At 39.3% G+C, this 13,940-nt stretch overlaps 1 protein-coding gene across 1 annotated transcript in view; it reads left to right on the forward strand.

Moving 5' to 3' along the window:
- Window positions 1-13,940, forward strand: part of LOC127578698 (translocating chain-associated membrane protein 1-like 1) — a 109,848-nt gene that overhangs the window by 10,262 nt on the left and 85,646 nt on the right. The window contains exon 2 of the mRNA XM_052031004.1: window positions 5,114-5,148. The gene's annotated coding sequence lies outside the window, so the exon portion shown is untranslated. The remainder of the gene's footprint in view (window positions 1-5,113; window positions 5,149-13,940) is intronic.

The following is a 13,940-nucleotide window of genomic DNA, read 5'->3' on the forward strand; positions in this document are numbered from 1 at the left end:
AAGCCTGAAAGAACATTATAAGAAGAGCTACAAAAAGTGCTAGGACATTAAAAAGTTTACTTCTAAAAATTCTTCAGTAAAAGCTGTAGTTATTCTCAAAATGACAAACAGTTCTCGACATGTTTTTGGAAAAAAAAGATTTCTTATTTGTTTTCTATCACTTAAAAGATTGCCGATGGGTGATCATTGGCTGAAACTCAGTGCATACACAATCAGGTGATGGATGAAAAACAAGATTTTGAAACATTTGACACAGCAACAGGACTCGATGGTATGGAGAAACATGGAGACTCAGCCTTTAGGAAAAGCAAACTGCCCTTCCAAAGAATTAGCTGGGAACTTGGTTAGCTATATTTGTAAACAAGAAAGTAACAAAACAGAAAGTTATTCCACCCATTTTACTCCTCGTTTATTCTCTACTCTTCCTTTAGCTAATGAAAACTTTACACATTACTTCAGCTGCACTTTCTTTGTGAGGAATTGAAATTAAAGTTTCACATTTTTAAAATTTGTTTTCAGCATCTCAGCGACTCTGGCAAGGCTAGGATTTACTGCCTATTCCCTTGAGCAGGCAATGGTGCCTGCTGCCCTTATTCTTCTTGGTGGCAGTGGTCTCAGATTTGGGAGATGTTGTCACAGTAGCTTTGGCAGGTATCTACAGTGCATATTGTAGAAGGTACACCCTTCAGGTACTGTGCACCAGCTTTGGAAGAAATAAATATTTAAGGTGATTCATAGGGTGCCAATCAAGCGGGCTGCTTTGTCCTAGATGGTGTTGAGTCTCTTGAGAGTTGTTAGCACTGCATTTGTCCTAGCTAGTAGAGAGTGGTCCATCATGCTCTTGGTTTGTGCCTTGCAGATGCTGAAAAGGACTTAAGTGTCAAGATGTGAGTCCATTGCCACAGGATAGCCAGCCCTTGACCAACTCCTGTAGCCACAGTATTTATACTGCAAGTCCATTTGATTTTCTGATTAGTGGAGCCTAGGATAGTAACGGTGGGGGCTCACCCATGATAATGTCTTTGAACTTCAAGGGTAAGTAGTTAGATTCTACTTTGTTGGAGATGGTTATTGCCTGGCATTTTCAAGGTGTGAATGTTATTTTGCCACTAATCAACCCATGCATAGATCAGGAGCTTTGAAAATGAAAGTTGTTTAGCTACCCAATGGTGTAGTTATGAGAACCAAACCCAAGATGTGCATAGATGGTTTCTTAGTTCAAAAATAGTAGAGGCCTGAATGATGATCCTTTCCCTCTCTCAATGCACTTGCAAGAATTACAGTATTGCTGCTACTTCTCCGAATAACACTAACTTGCTCATGCATTGAACTTGGAACTTCTCAGATTTATGTCTCAGTAAATTGGTGAACTATTACGAAAGCTGAGCTGGGAGTAGTAAATCGATCATTACATAAATTGCATTAAAGCCTGGCAATTTCAAATTTGACCTCATATCAACTCAGGAACATCTAAACTACTCTCACCAACTTTTACTGATGCACCATAGAAAGCATCCTATCTGGATGTATCACGGCTTGGTACGGCAACTGCTCTGCCCAAGACCGCAAGAAGCTGCAGAGAGTTGTGGATGCAGCCCAGCGCATCACGAACACCAGCCTCCCCTCCTTGGACTCTGTCTTTACCTCTCATTGTCTTGGTGTAGCAGCCAGCATAATCAAAGACCCCACCCACCCAGGACATTCTCTCTTCTCTCCTCTTCCATCGGGTAGAAGATACAGGAGCCTGAGGGCACGTACCACCAGACTTAAGGATAGCTTCTACCCCACTGTGATAAGACTATTGAATGCTTCCCTTATACAATGAGATGGACTACGACCTCACGATCTACCTTGTTGTGATCTTTCACCTTATTGCACTGCACTTTCTTTGTAGCAGTGACACTTTACTCTGTACTGTTATTGTTTTTACCTGTACTACATCAATGCACTCTGTACTAACTTAATGTAACTGCACTGTGTAATGAATTGACCTGTACGATCGGTTTGTAAGGCAAGCTTTTCACTGTACCTTGGTACAAGTGACAATAATAAACCAATACCAATACCAACTGGTCCTGGGATTGGTAATAATATATTACATGGATTGAGGATTCATTAATAAAAAGAAAGTAGTAATAAAGCTTATAGCAGGGTGCAATTTGTGGAATGCTACAAAGATTTGTGCTTGGTCCTTTGTTATTTACAATCAACTTTAATGACTTAAATGTAGGAACACATTGTAATACATACAATTTACTTGTTACCAATGAACCCAAATTTCAGAAATGGAGTGCAACATGGATAAATTGCTACATCAGACATATAGTGCTTACAGTAAAGGGAAATTTCTACTCTCAAATTAAGCTTGATCAAGGCAGTGTTAGGCCACAAATAGAGTATTGCAAGCCATTCTGGCATCAACTATTTGGAAAGATGTGAAAGTCCTAGAGAGGATGCATAAATTGATTCAGGGATGAGAGTTTTCAGCCAAAAAAAAGGTTAGAATTGAGAAGCTGTGATTGTTCTGAAACAAAGAAGGTTGCGGAGAGATTTGAAAGAACAAGATATGACTAGTTTAGGTTTGGTAATTACATTTTGTTAAATTTTTATGACTCTGTTCTAAATAGGGTGAAATCGTTGCCATTTGCAGATGGTTCAAGGACCAAGAGACTTAGATTTACAGTTTTGAGCAAAAGATGCAAAGGGGATCTGTGGAGAAACCATTTTTTAAATCAGTATCTGAATTTCAGTGTAGGTAAAGGTTATGGAAACAGAATCAATGTTTTCAAAAGGGAATCGAGTAGGCACTTGAGCAAAGATAATTTGAAGCACTATGAGGAAAGACTGGAGATTGCTCTGCTAGTAGCTGATGTGGAATAAATGGCCAGAAGGACCTCCTTCTCTGCTGTAACAGTTCTATGATTCCCAGATAAGTCTTGAGGTAAACCAATGATATTTTCTTAGGAATGCCATGATTGATGGATGTGCAGTCAAAGGAGCAAGAGGACTGAGAACAAATGATTTATCAGGAACATATAGTACCAGAAGTCACTGCTTAAATTGCACAAAGTTCTGGCTCTCAACTTACCCGAAGAAAAGCAGAGGGCTGTGACAATTTCAAGTTGAGGTCTTGTTGGGCCAAAGTACCACAGGAAAGGGAAACCAGCTGCAAAGAGCATGTCACTCTTCCAGGGTGTCACAGTTCACAGAAGAAAGCACAAGACAAATCAAAAAGAGGGAAAGGGATTCGAGGAAGTGTAGCTTATCAATCACACCAAGGGTTTATAAAAAGATAGACTTGAAACTCGCTGCTTAATCTTGCATCCGAGTTTAAATGGGCTATTATAAGCTTTGCAGAAAACTATGTGCTTAAATAGGCATTATAGGTAGCCTGTCCACTTTGTTGGGTGACCTACAAAAAACCTCACAAAATTGGTGAAAAATTAGTTTAAAAAAAATCACAGGGGTATATTTGCAGTGCTTTGGTTAGGTAAGATGCATCTTCTAATGAAGCTTGGTCAGGTTAGGTTAATAAAAGCTTATAATTACTCAGGTTCAGATTGTGTCTGTGTGGCTGTGGTCAGGTTTGGCTTGTATTAGGTTTTAATTTTATATTCAGGTGGACCTCTGCAGCAAGCTGGACATAAGCTGCTACAGATGTGAGTGGAAACATTGTGGGAAGGGAAAGGGGGGAAATGGCAGTCTCCAACGTGTCTGGGCACTCCCATATAATGAATCTACTGTGAGCTTTGGGTTGATCAAAGGTCAGGAATTGCTGGATGCAGGTCACAAATGGTTTATAAAAAATCTGCAATTAGTGAAGGAAGCTCCAGGAAGTTATTTAATGTGAAGCTGGCCACTGAAAAGTGAGGCTGGGTCATGCTATGTGCAGGATATCAAAGTGACTGTGCAGAGCCTTTAATTGCCATCTCTTTCCAAAGCCCTGCATAATGGCTCCTGCCTTTTTTTTAAATGACAAGATTTGAAGGTTTCTCCCAAAAGCTCCAATTTCTGGCAGAGGTGGTAGAAATGTGCACAGACTAACCTGCTAAATGGCAGCTGGTCCATGAATGACATGAAATAAATCTGAGCTGCACAAAGATAAATCAAGCCCACAATTGCATGAGCCAATTTTCAGATGATTGCAAATTGACCAAGAAATAATCACTAGCATAACCTAATGTCTGCAAAGCAATTTTCTTGCACAAATGTATGCAAATGAATCCAACTCTCAAGACTTGATTTTACGTTAAAGTATTTTTATTGACGATCTTTGACTTTCCGTGTAACATATAACTTTCTATGACAAAATCAGATAAAACAAGTCTTGAAATTTAACCATTATGCCATCATCACCATATTATGGCTCCATCCTTCCAGATGAGGCATTAAAGCAAAATCCTTATCTGTCATCTCAGCTGGATGCAAAAGATTTGATGTGACTGTTTGGAAGAGGTATTGGGGTAGATATTCCTAGTATCCTGATCAATATTAATCTTTCAGTCAACAAATGCAGGATTATTTGTTCATTATCATTACATTCCTGTCTGTGTGTGCAAATTGGCTGTCATATTTCCAGCTTTACAATGGTGACTACATTATAATAGAAAACTACATTGACTGTAGTTAGATTCCTTGCTAAATATTCAGCTTTGGATGGGTGGAATTTCCTCCATCAAGAAAACCAATGTCATTACCTTAGCCCATGCCACAAATTGCACATTCGGATGAAGTTGTGATGGGTGCTCTATTAGTGCAAGTTATTCTACCTGTGAGAATAAAATTTATCCATTTCCATTTGAATTATTTGAGAGGTTAAATCTCAAATTGTTCACAACATTTGTTTACTTTTACCAAATATCTCACTACAGTCCTTGCAACCAAATCTTAAGCACCTAATGACAATTAGTTTGCAACTCTTAAGAATGATAACAACACAAACATTTCTGGCTCATCCTATGACATATCCGTGACCACAATTTGTGTTTTCCACAGATAAGGTTTGTTGAAGTAACATATTTAGAAATTTAAAGGATCTTTTTTAAAAGTTACAGTTGTTGTTACATAATACATTAGAAAAACCTTCTAACTTTGAATTTTTTTTTAAAAACAGTTCTGCGAGTATGGGAGTTGCTGCCTTAGCACCAGGTGAGAATGAAGAAGGACCTGGATGGTGAAGTGGGTCATTTAATTTATGATACCTGTAATGCTTCCTTCCTCTGAGTACCTGCAGTATTTAATACAAATGATCATCCTCCTCCAACATCTATTCTCCATTTTACATTTTTTCAAGGATCATTGTATTATTCATGCCCTGGTCAGAAAAGTAGATTTTAATATGAGTCTGTAAAGGGGGGAAATGAAAAAGAGAGGTTGAGATACTAAGAGAAGGAATTCCAGAGCCAAAGGAGCAGTTTAGAATGTGCAGTGATTATAACTGGAGTTGCTCAGGAGGCTAGAACTGGAACAGTACAGATATGGAATCATGGTATCATTATACCACATCAAAGCAAGCCCATGGGTTGCATCTTGGAGGTTTATTGGATTGTGGATGGTAGAGATAGGGAGGAGAGGCCATCGAGGAGCTGAAAAGAAAGATGAGAATTTCAAGAATTGCCACATTGCAAACTATAATTTCTCATCTGCAGGAAGACCAGCTTTCACATGTAGGAAGAGGACACCACCTCTAAAACCCACCTGGACTCTGACTGTCTCTGTATTGTTAGATTCCTTGCTAAATATTCAGTTTTGGATGGGTGGAATTTCCTCCATCAAGAAAACTAATGTCATTACCTTAGCCCATGCCACAAATTGCACTCCCCAGCTTGTAAACTTCAATTATTCACTGAAGTTGGTGATGTTTCATTGATGTTCCTTAAGGAATTTTACTTTCAAATCTGGCTTGAATAGGGCAACAGATGAAGGGCCTATATTTGTTTGAATGGACAATTTGTTGTTCCTCACTTACTAAAGGCATAAAGAAAAATTCACTATAATTGACATAATACTCACCATTTTAGGCACTACTCTCACATAATGAGGCAAGACCCACAGATATATGTAAAGACATTTGGAAAACGTAATAGCATTACATATGGAACATTAATTTTTTCATGCTGGTTTTTGCTCAATTACATAGGCAATCTACAGTCTGAACAATTAATAAGGCCTTCGATTTCAAAATAAAGATCAACCACATTGATAGCCTTCTTTAGTTATCAACCTCACTTAACAAAGGTGTCCCTTACTCAATTCAGTACTGTTTAATCAAATGTTATGTGATAGTCTTAATATCATGCATGTTGCACTTCTAATGACCATGCACAGATGATCTTTGTCCCTGTTTTTTTTTCTGTGCCTTATTTTCACTGTTCCCTCAGTACTTGCTGCTCACTTTAATAAATGTGGTAAAGAGTAATGATATTCATTTTGGTTCCAATTGTACCACTGGTTTGTGGTATTAAAATCAAGCTTTGAAAGGTAAAAGACTTACTGTTGAAGTTCCAAAAAAAGACAAAAATACTGCACAAATCTAAAAGTTCTATTGACTTACAAATTTAGTACATATTATCAACACAGAGTTTGTGATGTTGTTTAGTTACAGAGCAGCCAAGTTTGATGAAAATATTATCATCTGAGTGCAAGTAAAATAATAGAATAAGAAAACCTAACATTTTGTCATTGTTCTGATGACATTCTGCACAGATGCAGCCAGCGTCCTGCCTTTTCTCAGCATTTTCTCTTTTTATTTCAAATTTCCAGCATCTGCAATATTTTGCTTTTGTAGAGCAAAAGATATATGATGATAAGGCCATGCCAGTCCTGCAGTTGGTTTGAAGGAGAAAGTGATATAAACAGCAATTCTTATTTAAAGTAAGAAAAAAGCTAATTTTTTCAAAATGTATACTCTTATGCATCAAATATGCTGTTATACAAACAGGACATGGCAACATCTTTATTCACTGTACCAAGGATATCATTATATTCCATTACAATATTGTCACTAACGTTTCATTCCCAATCATTCCATCAGTGAAGCGTGTGAGAGGTTATTACAAGAGCCCAGCCCCATAGCATCCAGTGACGAGAGGACCCTATACTGTGACGATACTCCACAGCTCTCCAGTCCCTATATACCTCCATTCCCTATCATGACGGCCTCACCGCCCTCCACTTCTTTCTTGACCAGAGACAGGACCAGACCCTTTCCACGAACACTCTCCTCTGCCTGGCTGAATTTGTCCTCACCCTAAACCTCTTTGGATTCCTCTCGCTTTCTACAGACCAAGGGCATAGCCATGGGCACTCACATGGGCCCCAGCTACAGTATGCCTGCCTCTTCATTGGCTATGGTGAACAGTCTCTGTTCCAAGCCTACTCCGGCCCCATTCCTCAACTCTTTCTCCACTATATCGATGACTGCATTGGTTCCACCTCTTGCACCCATGCGGAACTTGACAGTTTCATAAAGTTCGCCACAAATTTTCACCCTGCTCTCCAATTCACTTGGACTATGTCTGACATTTCTCTCTCTTTCCATCTCCGTCTCAGGAGATTCCTTATCCACCGACATCTTCTACAAACCCACTGACACCACAGCTACCTCGATTACAACTCCTCCCACCATCTCTTGCAAGGACACTATCCCTTTTTCTCAATTTCTCCGCCTCCGCTGCATCTGCTCCCATGAGGCTTTCCACTCCAGGACATCTGAGATGTCCAATTTCTTTACTAACCATGGCTTCCCCCCAGGTGTATTTGAGAGAGCTCACACCGGAATCTCTGCCATTTCCTGCACCTCTGTTCTCACCCCCACCCCTCCCAGACCCAAGAGGGATAGGGTCCCCCTTGTCCACACTTTTCATCCTACCAGCCTACATATCCAACACATCATTCTCTGCCACTTCCGCCATCTCCAACGGGACCCCACTACCAAGCATATCGTCCCCTCTCCACCCCTTTCTGCCTTTCACAGGGACCACTCTCTCCGCAACTCCCTAGTTCACTCCTCTGTCCCCACGCCAGGGACTTTCCACTGCCCCCGTCATAGGTGCAACACCTGCCCCTACACCCCCTCCATCCAGGGACCCAAACAGTCCTTTCGGGTAAGACAGAGATTTACCTGCATCTGCCTTAATATCATCAACTGCATTTGGTGCTCCAAGTGTGGCCTCCTCTACATTGGCGAGACCAAACACAGACTAGGTGACCATTTCGCAGAACACCTGCGCTCTGTCCATAACCACGATCTGCATCTCCCCATTGCCAGTCACTTCAACTCCCCCTCCCACACTATCACAGATATGTCAGTCCTCGGCCTCCTCCACTGCCAGGAGAAGTCCAAGCGCAAACTGGAGGAACAGCACCTCATTTTCCGTCTTAGAACCTTGCAGCCTAACAGCATGAACATTGAATTCTCCCACTTTAAGTAATCCCCTCAACCACCGCTCCCCCACACCCTCCCCCTAACCATGCCTCTTGTTTTCTTCCCTTTCCTAGCCTCTCTCTCTTTTTTCTACCCTTTTTTCCTCCCAACCTTTGACCCATCTCCCAGTGGATCTGCTCTCCCCTCCTCCGCCACACTTGCCTATCACTATCTCTTACCTGCATCTACCTATCACCACCTTGTGCCCACCCCGCCTCCCCTTTTTTTGTCCTGCTGAGTTCCTCCAGCATCATAACTTTGAAAACAAAGATGAAAAAAACTATTTATTTTCCCTAGTCATATGAATGATACAAGTGCCAGACAGAAAAAGAGCAGCTGATCAGCTGAGTTTCTTCTGTTCAATCACTTTGTAACCAAGCAACATAATTCCCATTATTTTCCATCTGCTCTACAGCCAACCTATTTCCTGGGAGATGTATATTATTTTTCTGAAAAACTGGCAAAAAGGAATTCTGGGAATTCCTCTCACATCCAAATGGCAGGCATATGTTATACATGTATAAATATATAATATACTGTATACATACACACATAAATATTCTTGGGATGTGGCTATTCCTGGGAAGACTAGGCTGCATCGCACATCCTTGACTGTTTGAGGAAGGTGGTGGGTTGCTTTCTTAAGCTACATTGTTGTGATTTGTTACAACTGAGTAGCACATTTAGACCAAAAAAGTGTCAAGTTTCCTTCCCTAAAGACATCAGTAAAACATTTAGAATATTACAATAACCTCATTTTTTCTAAATCACCTTTTATTAATACCAGCTACATGCAGTGCTTTTTTCTTTTTTAATTAAAGATCTGAATACAGGTGACTTCACTTTGAGTTTGAGAGCTGTGTTAGTTTGGTTGACAAACCTCATGTTGCAAACAAACACAAGTGGCAGCATTATTCTCAGAATCAAAGCTAGGGTCAGCCAGATTCTCAGTAACCTTGTATCAGGATCCTTGTAGGGTGTCTCTGCTGATATATGCCATTTTTTTCCTCACTACCATATTGCAGAAGTTAAGCACAGTTGTATTGACAAAGTGGGGAACCTTCTAATTTTGAATAATACAATGTTTGCATTAACATCTGGAAGAATTATTTGGCTTTAATGACAGCTCCCAGACATACAGATACTTATAGAGACACCTTACAGACATCTCCTTGGCAATTTCATGCCAAGAGTACAATCTCTTTTGTCAGATGTCTTCTGCCAGTTTCAAACGCACTTCTGTTAAAATTAAACCACTTCTCTTTTCACAAGATATCTGCTGGAATTTTTTTCCACCACTCAATTCTGAGGTGGAACCTACTGAAACTACCTTGTGGTTTTGTCACCGAGGTCCCAGTTTAGGTAAACTTACTTGAGGTTTGTTTGGCAGACAATCCATCTAAAACCGCAGGAAAGATGAGCCTAATACTTTAAATAAAATTGAGTCTGAGAATTCAGTATCAATAAAAGCTGTTTTCTTTTTGTGAGGCAGCTGAGGCAGTTCTGATCCAACGCAATGTAGTTGATAAATTTGCCAGAAATTTATTTTGGACATTACGCTTGGGCACAAGGTACACAAATGTCATTGAGTCATAAAGTTGTACAGCATAGAAATGGGCTCTTCAGCCCAGCGTGCCCATGCTATGTGTCACACCAATAGGCCTATCCTTATTAATGATGTTTGAACTTGCATAGAAATGTATGTAAAATTTGTTAAAGCCATGCTAATGACACCAATTTTTTGGGCATAATATAAACAACTTCCTAGGCCAATTTATTTTGGATTACTAGGAGAGTAACATAATCACCAAACAATTGTTCCGGGTGATAACAATGGCAATGAGGTACATTATTTCAACATACTATCAACCTTGGATATGCATCACTAACAGCCTCCCTCAGGAACCAAAGTAAAATTTGCAGCAAATCTGTATTCACTGTATACATTTCCAACCTAATGCAGAGGTAGATAATCCTCAGGGAAAAGAAAATTCTCTAATGTCTAACTTAATTGTATGCTTATACACAAGTCCTATTTTATCCACCAACATACCCAATTTAATAATCTATCCACATGCACTCTGACTTGCCCTTCATCAGATTAGAATCTTTTCTCGTCAATGGTTCTGACACCAGAACAGGTCTTCACATCATCTGAAAAGCCTGCTGACAGTAAGCACAATATCTTCATCCAGATCACTATCAGATCAAGTGCAATGGTTCCAATGCTGATTCCTTCAGAAAGCCTCAGTAATTAGTTTCCACGTGGAACCACTACCATTAATAGAAAATATGCAATGAACTAAGTACTGTACTCTGGAACTACTTAACCTATCATTGACAAGATAAAAACTCAAGTAAGAACTAATGCTATTACAAGACACAAGGTAGGATAAAGAGTTAAAGTGAGGGTGAAAGATGGAAAAATAAACATGATGAAGATTAAGAACTTAGACAATATTTTTGAAATTTCTTTATTTGCAGCATTTCACAATTTGTTCAGCCACTGTCAGCTAACTGCCCAATTCCTGTGAAGTTGATTTCTGTGATCTTGTTGAACAGATTGTGGATTTGTGACTTATCTTCTGATTTCTGTGACTGAACTAAGATGTTACAGAAGAAGCCACTTCCTCTTAGAAAGCAAAGCAACATTAAAATTAAACCCTGACTTTTTTTTAAAAAAAGACTATCCATATTGCAATATGTGTGAAGAACAGCAGAGGGCAGGCAGATAGGCAAAATGCCCATGCATGTTTTAATGCTGGTCTGGAACCATCCATAAGAGAGAAGTGTGACAATGCCTCTTTGTCATTCATTCACGAATTGCTCACACTCTTTCAATACACCTGACCTCTGATGTCACCATATGATAGCAATGTTACAGATTTTGTTGGTTTATGAAGCATTAATAAAATAAACTCCACACACATCCTGCAATATTTTGATTGTTAATACTGTAAAGCCATACTGTGGCAGAAACTACTAACATGTAACTTTATAAGAATGCTTTTGACACCCTGTATATTCAAAGTGATACTGATTTATGCAGAAAGGCCAAAAATATGATTTATTGCTGTTCAGATGGGATCATGGCTTTGCATTCATTTTTCTGATCGAGAAAAACTTCATTGGAAGTGCCATAATAGCAGCAGGCAATGAATGGCTCTCATTGATGACAGCTAGAGAGAGCCGACAATGCCACTTAATTCAAAATAATGACACTTTTTGACCCTGCTACTGTTAAGTGAATGAAATAAAATCACAATTTATTTGAAAACTTGGATATTATTTTGGTGTACTTAGGTGATTTAATTTACTGTAACATTTAACCAAAACACTGCACGTTGTATATTGGTATTATAGTACGTAATATTATGGCCCAAGGGCTCCTGCTCCTACTTGTTCAGTCTAAAATTCTCATGAAAAGTAATCAATTTGACAAGGTGGCACTTGTGGAACATGACAGTGTCAGGAATGTTCCTTTTCGAGAGAGGTTGGGGATGAGCAGAAATTGGCAGAAGATAAATAATGCAAAATTAATAGCAAATGGAAACAAAGAAGCTACATGACAATCTATAGTGATAAAGGAGAACTACAGTACCTCCATAATTTCCCAAATCTGTTACACAAATCTTCAAAACCTTTTCTCAAATGCCACACCTCTTTTTTTAAAATGATAGCAATTGTACAATTCTCTTATAATCCCACCTAGTATGTAAATAGAGCTAGAACTAAGGATCTTGCATTGGAGAGATCTAGGATTTTACAATCATGATTGATTATTGAATCTTTGAGAACAGGTTATCTCTGCATAACTTTCAAACAAAGATAACTTTCTAACAAGGAATAAGGAAGAACTGAGAATCCTGTCCTTGTCCCATCTTATGAAACTGAAGTAGACATGTGGAATAACATTAAACAGACTCGGAGATCTGCAGTGCCACAGAAGCAAAGCTGTCGATTTCAACTGGCTATCAGAAAGAGCACTGTAAGAGGATATTTTGGTATCTTTTGCTGAAAGCAGAGAGGCATTGCCAGATGTTCTGGAAATGTCTCTTATGTCTCATTTGCCTTGACAGATGGAATCTAGGGTGAGAGGCCTTCAAGGCCCGATGTAAAAGGAGGTGACTTAAAAGATAAATAACTGGCAAAAAGAAATAAAATATAATTCAAAGGAATTGTTACAGAGTGTTGCAAAATCAGTTAGAGAGATATACAAACATAGAGTCATCCAGTTATACAGCACGGAAGCAAGCCCTTGGGCACAGCTTGTCCATACGGACCAGGATGTCTTCCTGAGCTAGTCCCATTTCCCTGAATTTGGCCTTTATCCTTCTAAATCTTTCATAACCATAAACCTGTCCAAATGTCTTTTAAACGTTGTGATTATACTAGCCTCTGCCACTTCCTCTGGCAGACCATTCCGTATATCCACCACCCTCTGTGTGCAAATTTGTCCTTCAGGTTCCCTTTAAATCTTTCCCCTCTCACCTTAAACCTACGCCCTGTAATTTTAGACTCCTCTCCCCTGGGAAAAAGACTGTTCCAATCCATCTTATGTACACCTCTCATGATGTTATAAACCTCTATAAAGTCACCCCTCAGTTTCACTCAATCCAGGGAAAACAGTCCCAACCTATCCAGTCTCTTCTTATAACTCAAGCCCTCTAGTCCCAGCAACATCTTTGTCAATCTTTACTGCACCCTCTCTAGCTTAATCACATCCTTCCTATAGTAGGGTGACCAGAGCTTCACACAATATTCTAAGTGTGGTCTCACCAATGTCTTATACACCTGTAAGATGGCATCCCAACTCTTGTAATCATTGCTCCGTCCAATGAAGGCAAGCATGCCATAAGCCTTCTTCACCACCTTGTCTATCTGTGTCGCCACTTTCAGGGAACTATGTACTTGTACCCCTAGATCTCACCGTTCAACAACACTCCCCAGGGCTCACTGGTTCTGTCCTTCCCTGGTTAACTTTTCAAAATGAAAAACTTCACATTTGTCTAAGTTGAATTCCATCTGCCATTCCTTCGCTCACTTGCCCTGTTGATCTAGATCCTGTTGTAACCTTCAGACAAACTTCTTCACTGTCCACCATACTACCAATTTTGATATCATCTGCAAATTTAGTAATCACACCACCTACAATCTCATTCAAATTCTTAATATTTATGACAAACAACAGGAGACCCAGCACCAGTCTCTGCGGCACACCACTTGGTCACTCTTCAAAAAGCTGGTTAAATTCATGAAACATGATTTTCTATGCATGTGCACGAGTATGCTTCCTTAAAAATAGTTATTAAATAAATATTTGAGGGATCTACAATGGTATTAATAATTTGGGATTTTGTCTACTGTTGTACAGGAGCTGAATTAGTACTAATAAATACTACAGACATATAATGATTTAATTGGGCTGATTAGTATTTAATCATTAAATTCATCATCGGTATCTAGACTGATGTAGTATATTAAGTTCTCAAACTTATTTCTGTACTGTAATAAA

The sequence above is a fragment of the Pristis pectinata genome, chromosome 16 (genome assembly GCF_009764475.1).
Source record: "Pristis pectinata isolate sPriPec2 chromosome 16, sPriPec2.1.pri, whole genome shotgun sequence".
Lineage (NCBI taxonomy): Eukaryota > Metazoa > Chordata > Chondrichthyes > Rhinopristiformes > Pristidae > Pristis > Pristis pectinata.